Genomic DNA, 23,392 nt, shown 5'->3' with positions numbered 1-23,392 from the left:
AGTTGGAGGTGCAGAGACATAATTTGGTGGAGAAAAGAATCACCAGTGCTGTGGAGGGGAGGGAACCCTGATCACAGAGAGAGGAGAGAGAGGGCAAGCAGGGAGCAGGTCATTGCATAAGAAAAACTCTTCCCCAAAACCACTGATGGGAAAAATGAGAGGGACTGATTATGGCGAGTTTTTACAAGGAACAGAGCTCAAAGACTGAAGTTTTAGAAGTCTGCACCATTGCAGGGTGGAGCCTGGTAGGCATATTGGTGCTCCTGTGGAGAAGAATGGCAGAGGACCGGGAGCAGACAGTGTGGTCTGAAGATCCCCTGGATCGCATTGGGAGTGATAGTTCCCCTTCTTGGAGTGCATTTGGAATAGGTGGCACTGCTTCTCCGGGGTCAAAAGCGTTGGTGGGCACCATTGCCTTGCCCTGTTCATTAGCTTATGAGCAGAGACACCTGCTGAGGACAGCTAACCTGGACATCAGCTTTCTCCTGCACTTTACCATAAACTCCAAGTCCCTGCGTGTTTGTGTGACTGCCCTTATGGGACAAACTGGCACCAGCCAAGGCACAGTGAGACACACCACCCCAAAGGATCAGCACAGGTCCCTAAAATTTGGAGTTTTGAAACCGAGCCAGCACACCTGAGCTAAAACACAGGAGCACTGCACCACTGGTGGGCAGATGGCTCAGACACAGGGTAAAAGCAACAATCTGAGGGATGCCTGGGACACATGAGGATAGATTGTTTGCTCTTCTGAGAGGGCTTCCTGAGCAGCAGCAAGAGGGAACTCTCCTCTCTGGGGATGAGAGAGCTCGCTAACACCATTTATACCCCCACCTATAAGCACAAATGGACTTAAGTGAATGTCATAGTGCCCACAGTGGAGGCTTGAGCCACTTACACAAAGCTCCATCCCCTGCTCTCTGCAGGTGTATCTGAACTAAGGCAAATGTGCCTGAGAATCAGAACAGCAGTGGGTCCCTCCCCAAGAAGACCAGCACAACCGCCCCCACACGCACCTAGTCTACTGACCATAGAGTGCTGCAAAGCTTCATCTCTAGAGGAAATAGGATCTAGCCTCTTTTAACAAGCAGACCAAAACACACCTAGTTAAAGCTCGACACACAGTGGACAATGTCCAAACATTCCCCAGTGCAGGCAAGGAGAAACTCTGCAGAGGACTGACCTGAAGGAGAGAACAGCCAAAACACAACAGCAGAGTGCACACAGCATACACCAGAAACACTTCCTGAAGCACCAGGCCGTGGACAGTATATGCCTCTTCTTAATATAGCTATTACTCTCAGGAGCAAGAAACATAACAGGATTTCCTAACACAGAGAAGACAAAGACCTAGAAAAAAATGCCAAGATGGAGGAATTCACCCCAAAAGAAAGAATAAGAAGAGGTCATGGCCTGGGATCTAATCAAAACAGATATAAGTAATATGTCTGAACCAAAATTTAAAACAGCAATCATAAAAATACTTGCTGGGCTTGAGAAAAGCATAGAAGACACCAGGGAGTCCCTTAGCACAGAGATAAAAGACTTAAAAACCAGTCAGGCTGAAATAAAAATTGCTATAACTGAGATGCAGAACCAACTGGATGTAATGACTGACCACAAGGATGGAAGAAGCAGAGGAATGAAAAAGTGACATAGAAGATAACATTATGGAAAATAAGCTGAAAAGAAGAGGAAAAGGAAAATAGCAGATCATGAATATAGACTCAGGGAACTCAGCGACTCCATAAAGTGCAATAATATTCATATCATAGGGAGTTCTAGAAGAAGAAAAGAGGGGGAAAGGGGCATAAGGTTTATTTGAGCAAATTATAGCTGAAAACTTTGCTAATCTGGTGAAGGACACAGACATCTAAATCCAGGAGGCACAGAGAACTCCCATCAAAATCAACAAAAGCAGGCCAACACCAAGATATATTATAGTAAAATTTGCAAAATACAGAGATAAGAAAAGAATCCTGAAAGCAGAAAGGGAAAAGAAAACCATAACCTACAAGAAAAGACAGATAAGGTTTGCAGCAGATCTCTCCACAGAAACTTGGTAGGCCGAAGAGAGGGGCATGATATAGTCCACCTGCTGAATGGGAAAAATATGCATCCAAGAATACTTTATCCAGCAAGGTTTATCATTGAGAATAGAGGGAGAGATAAAGAGTTTCCCAGATAAACAAAAACTAAAGGAGTTTGTGACTATTATACTAGCCCTGCAAGAAATATTAAAGGGGACTCTTTGAGTGGGAAGAAAGACCAAAAGCAACAAAGACTAGAAGGGAACAGAGAAAATCTCCAGAAACATCAACTTTAAAGGTAATACAATGACACTAAATTCATATCTATCAGTGATCACTCTGAATGTAAATGGATTAAGTGCTCCAATCAGATGACACAGGGTATCAGAATGGATTAAAAACAAAACAAAACAAACAAACAAAAAACAAGACTCATCTATATGCTGCCTATAAAAGACTCATTTTAGACCTAAAGACACCTGCATATTGAAGGTGAGGGGATGGATAACCATTTATCATGCTAATGGATGTCAAAAGAAAGCCAGAGTAGCCACACTTATATCAGACAAACTAGATTTTATACCAAAGGCTGTAATAAGAGATGAAAAAGGGTGCTATATCATAATAAAGGGTTCTATTTGATAAGACCTAACAGTTTTAAATATTTATTCCCCCAACTTGGGAGCACCCAAATATATAAATCAATTAATAACAGATGTAAAGAAACTCATTGATAATTCTACAATAATAGTAAGGACTTTCACACACCGATTACAGCAAAAAACATATTATCTAAGCAGAAAATTAACAAAGAAACAATGACTTTAACACACTAGACCAGATAGACTTAGTAGATATATTCAGAATATTTCATCCTAAAGCAGCAGAATACATTCTTTTTGAGTGCACATGGAACATTCTCCAGAATAGATCACATCTGGGTCACAAATCAGGCCTCAACTAGTACAAAAAGATTGAGATCATACCATGCACATTTTCAGACTATAACACTATGAAACTTGAAGTCAACCACAAGAAAAAATTTGGAAAGACCAAAAATACATGGAGGTTAAAGAACATCCTAGGGCGCCTGGGTGGCTCAGTTGGTTAAGCGACTGCCTTCGGCTCAGGTCATGATCCTGGAGTCCCGGGATCGAGTCCCGCATCGGGCTCCCTGCTCGGTGGGGAGTCTGCTTCTCCCTCTGACCCTCTTCTCTCTCGTGCTATCTCTCATTCTCTCTCTCTCAAATAAATAAATAAAATCTTAAAAAAAAAAAAGAACATCCTAGTAAGGAATGAATGGCTTAACCAGGAAATTAAAGAAAAATTAAAAAAAAAATACATGGAAGTAAATGAAAATGAAAACACAACAGTCCAAAACCTTGTGATGCAGAAAAAGTGGTAGTAAGAGGTAAGTACATAGCAATATAGGCCTACCTCAAGAAGCAAGAAAAATCTCAAATACACAACCTAACCTTACACCTAAAGGAGCTAGAAAAGGAACAGCAAATAAAGCCTAAAGCAAGCAGAAGGGAAATAATAAAGATTAGAGCAGAAATAAATGATATAGAAATGACAACAACAACAAAAAACCTGGTAGATCAATGAAACTAATAGCTGGTTCTTTGGAAGAATTAATAAAATTGATAAGCCTGTAGCCAGACTTACCAAAAAGAGAGAGAAAGGACCCAGTAAAATCATGAATGAAAGAGGAGAGGGGTGCCTGGGTGGCTCAGTCAGTTGAGCATCTGCCATCGGACTCTCTGCTCAGTGGGGAGCCTACTTCTCCCTCTCCCTCTGCCTGCTTCTCCCCCTGCTTGTGCACTCGCTTGCTGTCTCCATCAAATAAATAAAATCTTAAAAATAAAAAGAAACAGGAGAGATCACAACCAACACCACAGAAATACAAACAATTATGAGAGAATATTATGAAAAATTATTTGCCAACAAATTGGGCAATCTGGAACAAATGGATAAATTCCTAGAAACATAGAACCTACCAAAACTGAGAGAGAAAGAAATAGAAAATTTGTACAGACCCATAACCAGCAAAGAAATTGAATCAGTATTCAAAAATCTCCCAACAAACAAAAGTCCTGGGTCAGATGCCTTCCCAGAAGAATTCTACCAAACATTTAAAGAAGAGTTAATACCTATTCTTCTCAAACTGTTCCAAAAAATATAAATGGAAGGAAAACTTCCAAATACATTCTACAAGGCCAACATTACCTTGATTTCAGAACTAGACAAAGAGCCCACTAAAAAGGAGAATTACAAGCCAATATCCCTGATGAACATGGATATAAAAATTCTCAACAAGAAACTAGCAAATCAAATCCAACAGCACATTAAAAGAATTATTCACCACAATCAAGTGGGATTTATTCCTGGGTTGCAAGGGTGATTCAATATTCAGAAATCAATCAATGTGGTACACTATATTACTAAAAGAAAGTATGAGAACCATATGATTCTCTCAATAGATGCAGAAAAAGGATTTGACCAACTATAGTATCCCTTCTTGTTAAAAATCCCCATCAGATAGGGATAGAGGGAATATACCTCAACATCATAAAGACCATATATGAAAAACCCACAGCTGATATCATCCTCAATGGAGAAAAATGAGAGTTTTTCCTCTATTATCAGGAACAAGACAGGGATTTCCACTCTCACCATTGTTATTTAACATAGTATTGGAGGTCCTAGCCTCAGCAATCAGACTACAAAAAGAAAAGGCATCCAAATCAGCAAGGAAGAAGTCAAACTTTCACTCTTCACAGTTGACATGATAGTCTATGTAGAAAACCCAAAAGACTCCACCAAAACTTGCTAGAACTGTTACATGAATTCAGCGAGATCGCAGGATACAAAATCAACATACATAAATCTGTTGCATTTCTATACTCCAGTAATGAAACAATAGGAGAAATCAAGGAATCGATCCCATTTACAATTGCACCAGAACCCATAAGATACCTAGGAATAAACCTAACCAAAGAGATAGGATATATGTACTATGAAAACTCTGATGAAAGAATTGAAGAAATTGAAGATGACCCAAAGAAATGGAAAAACAGTCCATGCTCATGGATTAGAAGAAGAAGAAATATTGTTAAAATGTTTATACTACTCAAAGCAATCTACACATTTAATGCAATCCCTATCAAAATACCACCAGCATTTTTCATAGAGATAAAATAAATGATCCTAAAATTTGTATAGAACTGCAAAGACCCTGAATAGCCAAAGCAATCTTGAAAAAGAAAAGCATAGCTGGAGGCATCACAATTCTGGACTTCAAGTTGTATTACAAAGCTATAGTGATCAAAACAGTACGGTACTGGCACAAAAACAGACGCATATATCAATGGAACAGAATAGAAAACCCAGAAATGGACCCACAACTATATGGTCAACTAATCTTCGACAAAGCAGGAAAGAATATCCATGGAAAAAAGACAGTCTCTCCAACAAATGGTGTTGGGAAAACTGGACCGCCACATGCAGAAGAATTAAACTGAAACACTTTCTTATACCATACACAAAAATAAATTCAAAATTGATGAAGACATACATGTGAGACAGGAATCCATCAAAATCCTAGAGGAAACACAGGCAGTAATCTCTTTGACCTCAGCTATAACAACTTCTTACTAGACACATCTCCTGAGACAAGGGAAACAAAAGCACAAGTGAACTATTGGGACTTCATCAAGATAAAAAATTTCTGCACAGCAAAAGAAACAATCAACAAAACTAAATGGCAACCCACAGAATAGAAGTTATTTGCAATTGACATATCTGATAAAGGGTTTGTATCCAAACCCTATGAAGAACTTACCAAATTCAACACCCAAGAAGCAAATAATCCAGTTAAGAAATGAGAAGACATGATTAGATATCATTTCAACATCACTGATCATCAGGGAAATACAAATCAAAACAACGATGAGATACCACCTCACACCTGTCAGAATGGCTAAAATTAACAACACAGGAAAAATCTGATGATGGTGAGGATGCAGAGAAAGGAGAAACCTCTTACCGTGTTTAGGGAATGCAAACTGGTGCAGCCACTCAGGAAAACCGTATGGAGTTTCCTCAAAAAGTGAAAAATAGAACTGCTCTACAATCCAGCAATTGTGCTGCTAGTGTTTACCCAAAGGATACAAAAATACAGATTAGAAGGTACACATGCATCACGATGTATATAGAAGTATTATCAACAATAGCCAAATTATGGAAAAAGCCCAAATGCCCATTGACTGATGAATGGATAAAGAAGATGTATACACGCACACACACACACACAATGGAATATTACTAGCCATTAAAAAGAATAAAATCTTGCTATTTGCAACAACGTGAATGGAGCTAGAGTGTATTATGCTAAGCAAAATAAGTCAGAGAAAGATGAATACCATATGATTTCACTCATATGTGGAATTTAAGAAACAGAATAGATGAATGTAGGGGAAAGGTGGGGAAAGAAAGGGAGGCAAACCATAGGAGACTCTTAACAATAGAGAACAAACAGGGTTGCTGGAGGGGAGGTGGGTGGGGGAATGGGTTAGGTGGGTGATGGGTATTAAGAAAGGCACTTGTGATGAGCACTGGGTGTTGTATGTAAGTGATGAATCACTAAATTCTATTCCTGAAACCAATATTACACTATATGTTAACGAACTAGAATTTAAATAAAAATTTGAAACAAACGAAGTATTGAGTGAAGTTAAAATGAAGTTGTAGCTAAAATTGTGCCTTAATCTGACTTTACTTCCTAGCTGAAAATGACCTAGTCATGCAGTGCCAAAGCATTTTAGAGCTTTAGGAGAAAACAGAGATTCTCTGGATAATCCCTTAGTTGAAGCATTAAGGAGACTGTGGTTCAGAAAAGTGAGCTCCTCATGCCATACAACTAACTGTTGATTAACTTTTCACCTTTTGAAAGTTTAGTACTGCTTTTATTGTTTGTTTCTTGTTTTGTTGTTGTTGTTGTTATTTATTAGTCACCCTTAGATTTTTTTTTCATTTTGATGCTGTAATATTTTTGAGAAAATTGGTGTTTTAGTTCTTAAACAAGACATAACATTTAGGCATACAATTATGTTCATTTTATATCCTAATGAAATTTTTAGTGGTATTATCTTTACAAGTGGGAAGAGACCCAATAGTTGTTTCTTTTTTTTTACTAAGTACAGATAATTTTTGACTGTGAGAAAGCTGGTGCCTGGGCCCTGTGGCCAAAGAGCCTACCGATTACATGTTTCAGGAAAGCCTCTCTGCCCCAACTTTGCTTTGCACTTCCTTGCTTGAAAACACACTCTCTGGAGGAAGTTGGGAAAGTACATGTCTTTAGGAAATGATTTTCCAAAGGCTGCCTTTAGGCCTTTAGGCCTTTAGGAAATGATTTTCCAAAGGCTGCCTACATACTTTACTTTACAGTGAAATTTGGATAGTTGGCATGAGCTATGTAATAATTAAGAGCATTTTTTCAATGCTATTCCACATGCTATTCTGCATTTACCTATTTCATATTTTTCATTTTGGACTTTCATATTTTACTTAATCCAAATAGGTAGTTTATGGCTTAAAATATTTTGAAAATCACTAACTTTAAGCACTTGTTTGGTCTTTACATTGTATGTAAGGTTTAAGGTAAAACTGGTCATTTGACCAAAATCTTTGTGATAACTAGAAATATTGTTGCTTTTTAATTATTTAGGGGCAGGAGAGTAGAGGAAATATGGTAGATGTTTTAAGAAGAGAAGTGATGTAATGTGTAGGGAATATTTAACTTCCTGGGAACAAAGTTCAGCAATTTGGCATTATAAGAGCTTGCTTGTCAGCCTCTTCCTTATAATTTCATATACACTATATAAGGCTTCTAGAAATTTCCAGTAGGCAGCATTAATTCAAAATCTCTGTGCAAGGAATGCAGATAAGATTCATGTTTTATTGGGCGCCTGGGTGGCTCAGTTGTTTGGGCGACTGCCTTCGGCTCAGGTCAGGATCCTGGAGTCACTGGATCAAGTCCCGCATCGGGCTCCCTGCTCGGCAGGGAGTCTGCTTCTCCCTCTGACCCTCCCCCCTCTCATGTGCTCTCTCTCCCATTCTCTCTCTCTCAGATAAATAAATAAAATCTTTAAAAAAAAAGATTCATGTTTTATTGAGAGCAGGATTAACACAATTTAATTGAGTCTATTATCCTGTGAATGTTACTGGAGAAATGCTGAGAAGTGAAGATTGAGGGACAAAGGAAAAAGAGGAAAGGATATAGGGCTGGGTTTTAGGAATTTCTAAATGAGGGCACCAGTACAAAAGATGATAGCTCCGTTACATTTGTGAGTAACTCATATCCAGTTCCTTCAGGTGGCATGATTACTCATTAGGAATAAAGAGGGAGTTAAAATGTTACTGTGTTGTCTCTGGCCTATTTATTCCCACTCAATAATATGTGGAGGTTGCATCAACATGTACCTAGGATTATCATCATGTTAAAATTAAATGGGAAAAAGAAAATATCAAATACATTAAACTAAAATATTATCTTATAATTGATGTTGGGAAAAGGTTATACCTGGACAAAGTAGTATCTTCCTAGGGAACTAAGTGAAACCTCACATTCAATTTATAGTCCTTCCTCTCACTTATTGCCCACATCTAAGAAATCCCTAAGCCCAGCTGATTCTCCTTTCTTAAATATCCATTCACGTTGTCACTCATCTCTAACCACATTTTCATGGCTGTTAACCTAATTGCCACTGCTGCTGTTCCTTATCAACTCCTGCCTTCAAATTTCTCACTGCCTTTATTCATCTTCTCTCCAAACATTCTCTGTATTGCCTCTAATATGCAATATTGCTCATTAACATCCAGTAGAGATTCTTCATCACAATGATCAGTGATTCTCAAATGTTAGTGTCCATGAGATTCACCTAAGAATTTTATAGTCTGGCTCAAACTGAGGACTCAGTGCTATGTGTTGTAAAAACAAAGTCAAATTTAAGTTTAGTTTTAAAGTACAGATAGGCATGAGCTAGGTAGAAAAGGCAGGATATTTCTAGGAATAAAGCATATTCTGTGAAAGAAAAGTGGGGTTTTTTTATTTATTACAATTTTAGGGAGTTTATAACAGATTTCCTACCTCTAGGCATAAATAACAAGTATCTAATAAAGCATTATATATATACATTTATGTTTATTTTAAAATTGAAAGAAATAGATTTAAACTTTTTAATTCATATAAGAATACTGTACCTGGGACATCTTGTAACTTGTATTTTTCAAAAGGCTTATCATTATCTGAACTACATTTTACCTTATTTAAAAATGCTAACTTCAAAGAAATATTAACTGGGACTTCCTCTTTGATGTTGACTATTACCTGACTGGTTTCTCTGTATAAACAACTACAAAAGTAGATAAATTATAACTTATGAATTAATGGTTTTCAGATTTTGATCAATAAGCAGCACAGGATGGTATTCCCTAATAAAAGCAAAACAAAGCAAATGTTGTGAGTCAGTTCTCCCTGGGTGTCGCACATTTCGGTACATGCTGTCAACAAAGATAACAGCTTTTGTCCCAGTCCTTCTTTTCAAGTGCATTTGAATAATAAGTAGCCTTGGAAGCAAGAGATAGTATCTCCTTTCTGGACAAAAATTGGGCAAGTTTACTTGCAAACCCCGTATAAAGATTGAGGTTTGCTATGCTCAGGGTTCTTCAGTTCTAACACAAACTCAGTGCATGTGTAGCATCCACCTTGGTCCACGTCTGGGTCATACCCATTAGTCCTGGGGGCGAGAGACTGTCAGATGAACATTAAAATCATTATGTCTACTATACCATGAGTAATAAAGTCTTTTGTCTCTGACCTAAGGGGACTGGTTTCTTCTACCAGCACTCATGAAATTATGGCAAGGTAACTGATTAGTTTGCAAGTAGGGTGAATCCCAGACTTGTCACAGTTTCTGACATTAAGTCTTGGCTTTCAGTAGTCCTGTCCAAACTGTGATACAAGAAAGGCATGTCCAGAGCATGATGGGTTTTTTTTGAAGATTTTATTTATTTATTTGACAGAGAGAGGGCACAAGCAGGGAGAGCAGCAGAGGCAGAGGGAGAAGCAGACTCCCCACTGATCAGGGATCCCAGTGTGGGGCTCGATCCCAGAACCCTGGGATCATAACCTGAGCCAAAGGCAGATGCTTAACCAACTGAGCCACCCAGGTGCCCCTAAGCATGATGGTTTTATCATGAGAGAAAGATATGAGAGTTTGAGGCTTTTGAATCAGCTGGGATGTGTTGAATACAGTACCAGAGAGAGATTTCTTCTTAAAGTTCCAGAACTTTTATTGGGATTCTATTGAATATTCCATCATATCCTAAGCTACTCATGCTCAGGTCAAGGCTCCAAGAGATCAAACAAAGAACAACTTACCATTTAATCAACATTTGCCATAGAAAGAACAACTAATGGAAAGCTAAACTGGACAACTACTAGATCTCACATGAGATGGTGAGATATTTGATTTTCAACTAGTGGAAGTGGAGAGATCTCTTGGGATTGCCAAGAATTTTGTATAATCCCCAGAAAGGCAAATACCTTGAGAAATGGGCTAATCTAGTCCTAGGATAAACTACTCTAGATCCATCCTAACACAACTCAAAAACAAGCCTATAGAGGACCAAAGTGATCTGGAAGTAAATTAATTTAATACTCTAACAAGAAAGCATAATTTTGAAAAACAAAATACTATAGCATCCATAATGTCCACAAAAATTATTAGACAATGGAAGAAGCAGAAGATGCGACCCATAACCTGAACAAAACAAAAAATAGAGACTAGAATTGTCAGAAAATTGGGCAAGTTTGGGGCGCCTGGGTGGCTCAGTTGGTTAAGCAACTGCCTTCGGTTTGGGTCATGATCCTGGAGTCCTGGGATCGAGTACCACATCGAGTCCCACATCGGGCTCCCTGCTCAGCAGGGAGTCTGCTTCTCCCTCTGACCCTCTTCCCTCTCGTGCTATCTCTTATTCTCTCTCTCTCTCTCTAATAAATAAAATTTTAAAAAATTATTAAAAAAAAAGAAAATTGGGCAAGTTTACTTGCAAACCCCATATAAAGATTGAGGTTTGCTATGCTCAGGGTTCTTCAGTTCTAACACAAACTCAGTGCATGTGTAGCATTTAAAGAATTACTAAATTCTTTAAAATACCTATTAAGAATATATTTAAGGATGTAAAGGAAAACCTGAACACAATAGGGAACTAATAGGATATAAGAGAAATAGAAGCTGAAATAGTCAATGAGAAATTCTAGAGATGAAAAGTATAATCTTCTAAGTGACAAATGTACTGGATGCACCTGACAGCAGATCAGACACTTCAAATGAAAAGTTGGGTAAACTTGAAGAGAGGGCAATTGTAATTATACAAATTGAAAATAAAGAGAAAAGAGGTTGAAAAAAATGAAGAACAACATGATCCATGGGACAGTATCAAACAGTTTAATGTACATGTAATTGAAGTGCCAGAATAAGTGAACAGGAAGATAGGATCATAAAAATATGAAGAACTAAGGGCACTTGGGTGACACAGTCAGTTGAGTTGCGGACTCTTGGTTTCATCTCAGATCATGATCTCATGGTTGTGGGATCAAGCCCCGAGTTGGGCTCCATGCTCAGGACAGAGTCTGCTTGAGTTTCTCTCTCCCTCTCCCTCTGCTCCAACCCCTCCCCCCCGTGCACTCTCTCTCTCTCAAATAAATAAATCTTTTTAAAAATGTGAAGAATAGTTTAAAATTCTCTTTATAAAAATTATAGGCCCAATGTTTCAAGAAGCTCAGTGAATGTCAAGTAGATTGAAAACAGAAAATAACACCAGAGCACATTATAATCAAATTGCTAAAAATCAATGATAGAATGAAAACTTTAAAGGCAAACAGGAAAATAAAGACATCACATTTATTCCAAGTAATGATAATGATAAGAAAGCAAACAATTATAATTTATGAAAGTATTCAAATATAATTATATCTATTTTTGTGAGCATGACTAATTTAAAAACCTTTTTTTTATCATTTGTGAAAAGTTTTTGCTCTCTTCAAAGAATTTCTTATCAGTTTCTGTTCCTAAACTTCATATTTAAGTCATTATTTTGGTTTAAAGCATTGCAAGATATAACATATTTCAGTCAAATAGTTGCATCCATGAAAATTAAATACAGGAAATCTTTTTCAGTATTCTTTGCCATTTTGAGAGGTTATGTATCTAGTTGCTTCCTGAAAAGACTAACAATGGGGAGAACATGGGAAATATAGAAGTTTTAGTAATAAGACATGTTATATAATAAAAATACATGGACAAATATTGATTTTTAATACCCTAAATCTCAGTACAGATATTGAGCATAAAAATAAGGCAAGTCCATGTTAATCTCTCAAAACTTACCCTCAAGTTGTCAGTTTTCCTTCTATGTGCACAAATTTTCTGCTACTTGCATCTCCTTAAATAAGCATGTACAACTTTTTCTTCTTAAAGCTAATTATATATTTCATTCACCACTTCTGGGTTTCTGTTCTAATACCAATCAAAGTTTCAGTTACAGATATTAAGTATGATTGTATAATCTTCGACTTCAGCCATTGGGATAGACGGAATCTAGAGAACACCAGGATGTTTCTTATATCCCTGAAGTCATCCTATATAGAAAATTATTTACTTTAATTCATGCATTGAGTTAAATAAGCAATGAATATTATAGGATAATTGGCAGGCTGGAACAAGAGGTAATTCGGGGGGCATCAACATTCAAATTCAACACGGATTATATAAAAACCACAATAAATTATGGTTTAACTAAAGTGAAGAATCAAGAATGAAGAGAAACAAGCACATAATAGGTCAGAGGATAAGGCACTTGAATAAATTTCTTTATATTCATAATTTTTCTAAAGATTTTATTTATTTACTTGAGAGAGAGCACGAGTGGGGATGGAGGGGCAGAGAGAAGAGAAGCAGACTCCCTGCTGAGCAGGAAGCTGGATGTGGGGCTCAATCCCAGAACTCTTGAGTTCATGACCTGAACCAAAGGTAGATGCTTAACGAACAGAGCCACCCAGGCGCCCGTACATTCGTAATTCTGATGAAAATATCCTGTAAGGTTAAAAATTGTGTTTTGAGTGAAAATAATTCTACTACCGTGGAAAATGAAAATAGTTCAGCATTATCTTTTAAAGTTGAATATCCGTATGACTAGAAATTCTACTCGTGGACAAATACATTGAAAAGAAATGTACATATGAATAGATGTGTATTAAAACGTTCTTAGCATCAGCAACATTTTTTAAAGTGAAAATATATGATTTTTGTCTAGTGAAAATGAGCTGTAGATCTATGCATCATTATGAATGAATATAAATTTGAACCCTAAATAACTCACAGAGGAATACATAAGTAATGGCTTAATTCATACAAAATGTCAAATAAAACTAAGTTTTTTAAGGTTTAGGGAAAAAAACAAATGGGATAATACTATAAAGAAAATCAAGGGAATAGTTACCACAAACTTAATGAAAATATCTTCCATTCTGAGCTTTGGGAGAGGAATGTGACTGAAGGAGGAAACATGGAAAACCAAAAAAAACTGGTTTCTTTCACATAAGTTAGGTACCTGTTGAATACATGTTGCTTTTTTGTTTGAATGCATTTTAATGGACAGTGGAGTATGGTGTTTGTATGGATATCAGTTTTTAAAAGACTTAGTTAAAATACTGGTTCTACCACGTAATAGCTTCTAACTTTCAGCTAATTACTTAAAATCTTTCTGCCCCAATTTCCTCACCTGGCTGTCAATTGGGAATAGTTCATGGAGTTGTTAAGAGAATGAAATAATGAGATATTATAGATATAATTCCCAAAACATGTCATAGATAAGTAACTCTTTGATGGTAAACTGATATTGGTAATTTTTGGTAATGATTAGGAAGTTGTAATTTTAAGTATCTCTTATGGAGACTGCATTTGAAGTTATGTGGAGTGATTTTTCCTTGTTTTATTTTAAAGTCTTTCTCAAATTACATATATCTTCTGGTACATTAACAGAGTCTTTCCCTATCAAAAAATGTATTTTCACCACCATAATTAAAATATTTATTATGTATTATATAGAATTTAAAATATATTGCCACAGAAATTTATCTTACACTAGTAGAACAGAAATAACAATAACTGTCAACAATGTCGATGTATTAAAAGAGGTATTTAATAAAGCAGCAAGCATTACAATTTCAAATTTTAATTTAAAGGAGTTTTGAAAAAGTGAATTAATTTCTTTAATATCTATTTATTTAAAAATAGTTGTTGGGGCGCTTGGGTGGCTCAGTCGTTAAGCATCTGCCTTTGGCTCAGGTCATGATCCCGGGGTCCTGGGATCGAGCCCCACATTGGGCTCTCTGCTCAGCGGGAAGCCTGCTTCTCCCTCTCCTATCTCCCTGCTTGTGTTCTCTCTCTTACTGTGTCTCTCTCTGTCAAATAAATAAATAAAATCTTTAAAAAAATTAAAAAATAAAAATAGTTGTTATGGTAACATTTTCAAAACACCAGAAAAGTAGAACATTTTATAATTCTATAATTTTGTAGAATTTTATATACTTCTATAATTTTAAGATACATGTTTAATAATTTATTTTAATTTTTGAGAAATAAAATATAACTGATAAAGATATCGTTGCTTTTAGATTCATCCACACATCCTTATTCCTCCCAAGAGGCAACCACAACCATTAATTTGGTGAATAGCCATCCAGTATATATCTAGATAGCATGGTTATATGTAATATACATATATATAATGTATACATAATGTATGTATGTATATATATACCAATACATAACATGGTCGTGTGATATCTGATAAGTTATATAATTATACCACACTGCAAATATCTTTTTTCAAACATTTTTTCACTTAATAATATTTTTGAAAATCTATTCTCAGAGATGCATCAGTTTTTGTAGCTATGTGGTATACCCTGTTTTATTTAAAGAATCTCTACTAAAAGATATTTAGTGATTTTTGTATTATATTATTAAAATTTGTCAGTGTTTCTGTAATATTTCACAAATTCATACAATGCCAAAATAAACATCATTAAACACATCTATTTGTAAACTTGTGTCAAAGTTTTATGTAGATTAAAATGACTTCTACCTCCCAAAAGAAAATTACATTCCATTAATAAACATGGGCAGTATTTTTTTCTTAAAAATTAGAAATGGGGGCACCTGGGTGGCTCAGTGGTTAGGCATCTGACTTTTGATTTCATATCAGGTCATGGTCTCAGGGTCCTGGAAATCAAGCCCCAGGTTGGGCTCCGTGCTCATTGGGGAATCTGCTTGAGATTCTTTCCCTCTCCCTTTGCCCCTCTCCCAACTCAAGCACTCTCAAATAAATAAATAAATAAAATAAAATCTTTAAAATGGAGTCTTCCTGAATGGAAATCACAAATATTTGGTAGATTTACCAATTTCAGTAAAAGATGAATTCTTTCAGGGGCATCTGCCTTCGGCTCAGGTCATGATCCCAGGGTCCTGGGATGCAGCCCCACATTGGGCTCCCTGCTCAGCGGGAAGACGTCTTCTCCCTGCCTGCTGCTCCCCCTGCTTGTGCTCTCTCTCTCTCTGTCAAATAAATAAATAAAATCTTTTTTTTAAAAAAAGGATGAATTCTTTCTTTACTAAATTGTCTTTCTACTCAAATATATACTTTTTAGGTAGTATATTATTTTGAAAATGGTATTGCCCTAATAATTCAGTTTCCATCCTATTTAGTTTTTTACATTGGTAAAATGAAGTCCATTTTCCTGATAGAAGAAAGGTAAAAACATAGAATTTACTTTTCTACGATTGAAATAGTTGTCATTTCTACAAAAAAAAAATGCGTAGTAAGACACATCTTACACTCATCTTCCTATAGTAAATATCTATGTCCAAGGTGTGTCTGTAACTTCTTAAAGAAAAAAGAAAAAAAAGGACAGTAATGAGTATGTATTTGTATTTCATAAATGACATGTCCTGACATATACACATAGATTATGAAGGAAATAGGCCAATAAATATATATTCCATAAAATACAGTACAAATTCTAGGTGTTTTGGTGGGAGGGATATCTAGTCATTTGATGTCGTATGCTTTTTACTTGTTTTAGTCCAACTAGAGTTAGAACAATTCTCAAAAATCTAAGATTTTGGAAACCAGCTATACATATGTAAATTTTATCCTTTCTGAAATATCAGAAGAATAAAATTTGGTGGATCAGAATAGGAACTCTAACAATAGTTCATTTATTAGTCTGGGCTTTTTTTTCTATAAGATGAGAAAGAGTTTCCCAAAAGAAATACACTTTCTACTTAAACACGGTCTCTTTAAATATTAAAATGAAATTAGGCTTCTGGACAGAATGAACTAGTACTGGATTTGCATTGCAATCATTGTCTTCTACAAAAATAGATTAAGTAAATGAGCAAACAGTTTTATACATTGGTCACTGAGAGGCACAGGGTAGTTATCTCTGAGAGAACTGGGGAACAAATATGGTTTTCCTTCTTTCAAAGAGAGAACCCAAGCTGAGAGTGGTGCTCACACTAAATTGAGAAGACAGAGTTGAGAACTTGGGGAGCCTACAGAAGCTGAAGTTTGTAGGTAGAGTACTAGAAAGGAGGAAGCCACATCAAGAAAAAAACTCTCAATATTGAATCCTTGGGTCTTGAGATGCTAAAGTACATATGGGTTGGTTGAGACTCCACAAGGCTAGGCAAAGAACATGTTATAAAAGGAACAATTTCTGGAGCTCATCAAGACCTGGAAGATATTTGAATTCTGATCAGAGAGAATCCAGAGACTGATAGAATGCAAGGTTTGTTTAATATTCAAAAAGTAATCAACTGATTTCTTATATTAACAGGATAAAGGAGAAAAATCATGATTATGTCAATAGATACAGGACAAGCATTTCATCAGAATTCGACACGCACTCATAAGCAACTTCCTCAACCTGATGAAAAACGTCTACAAAAAACATACAGCTAATATCATACTTAATGATAAAAGTAAAAATGTTTTTCTTCTAAGACCAGAAACAAGATGAAATATTCATTCTGACCATTTCTATTCAACATTGTACTAAAATTTCTAAGAAAAATGTATTGAGTTGTTTTAGTTAAAGTAGGGTAAGTTTAGGGAAAGGAAATAAGATCTATACAGATTGGTAAGGAACAAGCATATTTGCAGTTATTTACATAGAATATCACAAGGAAACTCAAATAGAGCTACAAGAGCTAATGAGTGAATTTAGCTGTATATCTATAAAACAGCAACAAACAATTGGAAAATAGGGGGCCTGGGTGGCTCAGTCAGTTAAGCATCTGCCTTTGGCTCAGGTCATGATTCCAGGGTCCTGGGATGGAGCCCTGCATTGAACTCCCTGCTCACCAGGGAGCCTGCTTCTCCTGCTCCCTCTGCTGCTGCCCCCCCCCCCAGCTTGTGCTCTCTCACTCTCTCTGTCAAATAAATAAATAAATCTTAAAAAAAAAATTGGAAAACAGCTTTATAAAAATGCCAATTATAATAGCATCAAAAAAAATAAAATGTATTTAGGAACTCGTTTAACAAAATATATTAAGATAAAACACTGAAAATTATAAAACATTGCTGAGAGACTAAATACCTAAACATATTCAGAGATATTCTATTTTATGAATTGAAATTTTTAATATTAAAATGTCAAATATCTCCAAATTGACCTATACATTTAATGCAATCCTAATGAAAATCCTAGTAGTTTTATTTTTTTGTAGAAATTAATAAGCTGGTCTTATGGTTTATGTGGAAATACAAAGTACCTAGGATGGCTAAAATGGGGGAACAAGGTAGGAAGATATTTGCCTAATTTCCAAACTTACCGTAAAGCTACAATAATCAGGACAGCATACTGGCACAAGGATAAACATGCAGAGATCAGTGAAACAGAGTCCAGAAATAGACCCATGTAAGTATGCTTAATTCCTTTTTTACAAACACAGCAAGGTAATTTAATAGGGGAAAATAGTCTTTTCATCAGATAGTGCTGGCAAAATTAGCAATCTGTAAGAAAAAATAAATAAGTCTTGACTCTTTAACAAACACAAAATCTTGAAATGGTTCATATACCTACATACAAAATTAAATCTTTAAAATATATTAAAAAACAATATAAGAGAAAATCTTCATGGCTTTGGGGTAGACAGATTTCTTAGACATGATAAAAAAAATCAAAGTTCAAGAAAGATGAAATTGATGAATTGAACTTAATCACAAAAAGTACCTTTCTTCTTTAAGGACCCTTTTATAAAAATGAAAAGGCAATTCTTAGACTTAGATAAAATGTTCAACTAAATATACCTGAGAAAAGACTTATAGCCAGGGTATATTAAGTCCTTCTATGACTCAGTCTCAATTTAAAAACCAAATTACAAATGTGCAAAATGTTTGAAAAAAATACAAAGATGATGTACAACTGACCAATAAGCAAATTAGGGTATGCTCAATATAATCAGTCATTAGGGAAATGCAAATTAAAACTACAAATAGATATAAACCCATTAGAATAGCTAAATTTAATTAATGGGCAATACTAAGATTTGGCCAGAATGTGGATGGATCAGCTAAAACTTTCATACATCACCAGTGTGAATGTAAAATGCTATTTTGTAAAGCAAGTTATTTTGTAAAGTTAAATATACATTTAAAGTATGATCCAGCAATATCATGACTTGGTATTTAGCCAAGAGAAATGAAAGCATATATTGACAGACAGACTTCTATATGAATATTCAAAGCAGCTTTATTCATAATAGTCTCAAATTGGAAACAACCTAAACACTCATCAATAGGTGATTATAGACAAATAACGGTACCTCCATACAATAGAATACTACTCAGAAAAAGATAACCTTTATAAGAATAAATCTGAAATCATCAAGCAAGCAAATTAACACATAGTGACAGAAAACAGATAATTGCCTGAAGTTGTTTGACTACAAAGGGATACAATGTAATTTGGGGGATAATGGAAATATTTATGCCTTGATAACAATGATGGTTACTTGAGGATATACTTCTATCAAAGCTCATCAAAATTTGTACAAAAAATATATTTAATATAAAGTATAACTCAAGTTGATTTTAGAAGTTAATAGAAAAAGGGGGTCTGGGGTGGCTCACTCAGTTAAGCATCTGACTTCCACTCAGGTCATGATCTCACGGTCCTGGTTTAGGAGCCCCACCTCAGGCTCTGTGCTCCGCTGGAGTCTACCTGTCCCTGTCCCTCTCCCTTTGCTCATCCCCCTGCCCCTGCCCCCACTCGTGCTCCCTCTGTCACTCTCAAATAAATAAAATCTTTTAAAAAAATGTTAATAGAAAAAGAATCCAATTCCACCTAATTTTTTTCAGTTGCTGAACTTTTTACACCATAACTTCTCATGGAGCATAGATTAAAATCAGAATGTGATAATGGTTTTCACCACAAACCGTATGACTGGATTTTAACATAAATGGTATATCAAAAACCACAAACCCCAGACCCTGGCAAAATGCAACTTACACTTAATTTGGTTATATAAGCAATTCACAATTTGCCTCTTGTTTGTTTATAAGTGGTATTGTTTAATATTTGTTTTTAAGAGCAAAACACCACAGGAAAATGTGAGTACTGTAAATGAAAAGTAAATCCATCCAATTAGTAGTGTAATTATTAGGAGCCAGAAGAGTCACTGAGCACTGGAAGGACAAAAAGGGTGATAGAACTTGATCCCATCTAATCTATGAAAGGATTGTCATGTCTTAGCAAATTGTAAAATAAGCCCACATATATGGGTGGAGAAAGTGATATTCCAAATAAAAATAAAAATAATAGGCACTGGGGATAGAGATGTGAGGTGGATTTTGTTTTCAGTTGAATAAATTATTATACAAAAATTAACACATATTATAAATTATTAGCTATTTATGTGAACTTATACTCTAAATATAAAATATTTGCATGCAGGAATCAAATGACTGTTTCATAGCCTTAACTAAATGAATTTATTTTATCTAAAAACCAAAATTATGTTTCAAAATCTGATGATGAAATTGTGAGTTTGCATATATTTGTTTATTTAATGCCTGTTTTAGTTCATTACCACATTTAAATTCAATTGATGACATGGGCAACAAATAAAATGATAAAGAATCAGACCAGTGTAATTATGAAAAAAAAAAAAGAATGGATACAGATTAAAAAAATGTAGTTTTTTGAACCTTCAGTTTAAAAAGTCGCAAACACTTTCTGTGAATTTTAAATGAGAGGAAAATATTGAATGACAAGAGATTTTATATGCTCACTGTCTATGAAGTAGACTCTTCAGGATACAAGTGTGTGATTAATGAGAATGACTTTGTCCCCAGGTCATGAATTATTTGTTTAATGACATAAGACACATATAGTTATAGTTAAATATATGATACAGTGCCTGGCACATAGCTGAGATTTTATTTGTTGAATATTTGAATGTGTCATCACCAGAATACATGATAGTATCATGAGTTTAAGAGCACTGACAGAAGCCAAAAGCTAACTGTATAAGAAAAAAAAGTTAATATAATTATCTGTAATGATAGCAGTTCAGCAATAAGCAACACAGAAACAGTTCAAGAAAACAGGCGCTTGGGGTTTGGGATAGTCATAGTATAGGTGTTTGAAAGAAAATATGGTGAAAAGGGACATTTACCAATCCGAGATGCCCTAGGCACAGTTCTTAGAACAATGAAGCATTAGATGAGGATTAATGTCCATAACTAACATCGAACGAATGTCTTGTGTTTTAGAAATAGTTCTAAGTGCTTAACATGCACAATGCTATTAAATCCCATCAGCCTATGAAGTAGGCACTATTATTACCCCCATTGTACAGATTAGGAAACAGTGCTCAAATATATTCAACAGTTTACTTCAGTCATACAGTTAGAGGAGAAGCTAGAATTTGAATGCAGGCAATTTAAATCTAGAGATTAGAATCTTGAATGTTTTGTAATACTACCTCCTCATAAACCCAGGATTTAGTTTAAGCCACTTTGGGAAACAACACAGCCAGAAGAATTGATTGAAACGGATTGATGGAAGTTGTGACCATAATGTTTTAAAGTTGTCACATTGCACTCAAAAAGAGGCAAACACAGGCAGAAAAAAATACAGCTATGAAGAATGTAGATTGATTATCAGATAAGGAATTTTTAGTTAAGTGGTACATCTTTCAGGAAATGTATTCATGGGCAAAATGACCCAGAAACTGAGACACATTCTTCAAAAAAAAAGCATTATTTGAAAATACTGGATAGGATGAAGCATACATGGACTGAAAATAAAAATCAATTACTGCAATGTGGTGATTTTTTAAAATTTCTTTATCACTTGGAAATATTAGGCATTATGAGAGCTTCTGAGAGCACTAAAACAATCTCTTTCTGTAAGTACTAAAACAAGCCTCTTCCATAGGCTAGCCTGGAAAAATGACTTATGCATGAAATGATTTTAAAAATTAATGATTAATAAAAGTTCTTGGGATGTGAGAAATTGAGTTCTGCTTTTAAGACTCTGATACATCAGGTAGAATTAATTTTAACGTTAAAGGACATGGCCTTTGAGAAGGTAAAATGTGAGCAAAACTTGTCTTTGATAGCACCTGCCCATTTTCAGAATTTCTCCAATATTGCTCCTATTACCAGATATCTGTTGATCTTTTGCTTCCTGTGACCACATCAACACCACGATATGTTTTTAATTTAGGCCAAAAAAAATTGTATATTTTAGTATTTTAATAATATTTTAAATTTTAAGGACACTAACTCATGTGATGTTGATACTCACCATAAAATTACAGTTTCATGTTGGTTCCTGAAGACATGATTTCCCCATTCCTGGCTATTAAAGAGTGTTCACAGAGGAGAATGAATTTGGAAACCAAAAATGATGAATGTGTTATTCCTTATGAGAATCAAAGCAAGACTATTCACCATGCTACTAGCTAATAAAAAGCTGAATATTTCAGCAGAAACTGGTGACAATCCATATTTCTACAGATGTCAAGTTCTTCAGATACTGTCAAACTGGTATTTTACCATCTCTGACAAAATTTGAACTAAACCTAGGAGTCACTCAGGAACAACATTTTTTTGTTTCTGAGTTTTTATTGAAATTCCAGTTAGTTAACATACAGGGTGATAATTAGTTTTAGGTGTACAATTTAATGATTCAGCACTTCCATACAACACCTAGTGCTCATCACAAGTGCACTCCATAATCCCCATCGCCTATTTCACCCATCCTGCCCCACCCACCTCCCATCTGGTAACTATCAGTTTGTTTGCTATAGTTAAGAGTCTGTTTCTTGGTTTGCCTCTCCCTCTCTCTAAGATTTATTTATTTTTAGAGAGAGAGTGGGGGGGCAGAGGGACAGACTCTCTAGCAGATTCCCCTCTGAGTATGGAGGCGCAGGGCTCAATTTCAGGACCCATGAGATCATGAACTGAGCTGAAATCACAAGGCAGGCACTTAACCAACTGAGCCACCCAGGCGACCCTCTCTCGTCTTTTTTTTTCTCTATGTTCATGTGTTTATTTCTTAAATTCCATATATGAGTAAAATCATATGGTATTTGTATTTCTCTGACTGACTTATTTTGCTTAGCATAATACTCTCTAGCTCCATCTGTGTCATTGCAAATGGCAAGATTTCATTCTTTTCTTATGGCTGTGTAATGGTATATGTATAATATATATTATAAATAATGTATTTACGGCTGTGTAATATTTTATTATATATAATCATATAATACAAATATACTATAATTAAATTATTGACTTATTTTGCTTAGCATAATACTCTCTAGCTCCATCTGTGTATTTGCAAATGGCAAGATTTCATTCTTTTTTATGGCCATGTAATATTATATTGTATATATAATATGTATATTATATATAATAATATACTTATGGCTGTGTAATATATATAATCATATAATAATATATAATATAATATTAATATCAAATAAATATTAAATTATAAAGATAGTATATGTAAATTATATATACATTTATATACAAAATATATAAATGTGTATATAATATATAATTTATAAAATTATGAATTATAAATATATAAATCATATAATCATGAATTATATGATAATATATATTATATAACACAGCCATAAAATATAGAATGAAATCTTGCCATTTGATTTTATACACACACACACACACACACACACACACACACACAC

This window comes from Callorhinus ursinus, unplaced genomic scaffold (genome assembly GCF_003265705.2).
Source record: "Callorhinus ursinus isolate GAN/ISIS: 27379988/994484 unplaced genomic scaffold, GSC_fseal_2.0 scaffold14, whole genome shotgun sequence".
Classification (NCBI taxonomy): domain Eukaryota; kingdom Metazoa; phylum Chordata; class Mammalia; order Carnivora; family Otariidae; genus Callorhinus; species Callorhinus ursinus.
The sequence above is the reverse complement of the archived record's forward strand: the minus strand, read 5'-3'. Positions refer to the sequence as shown.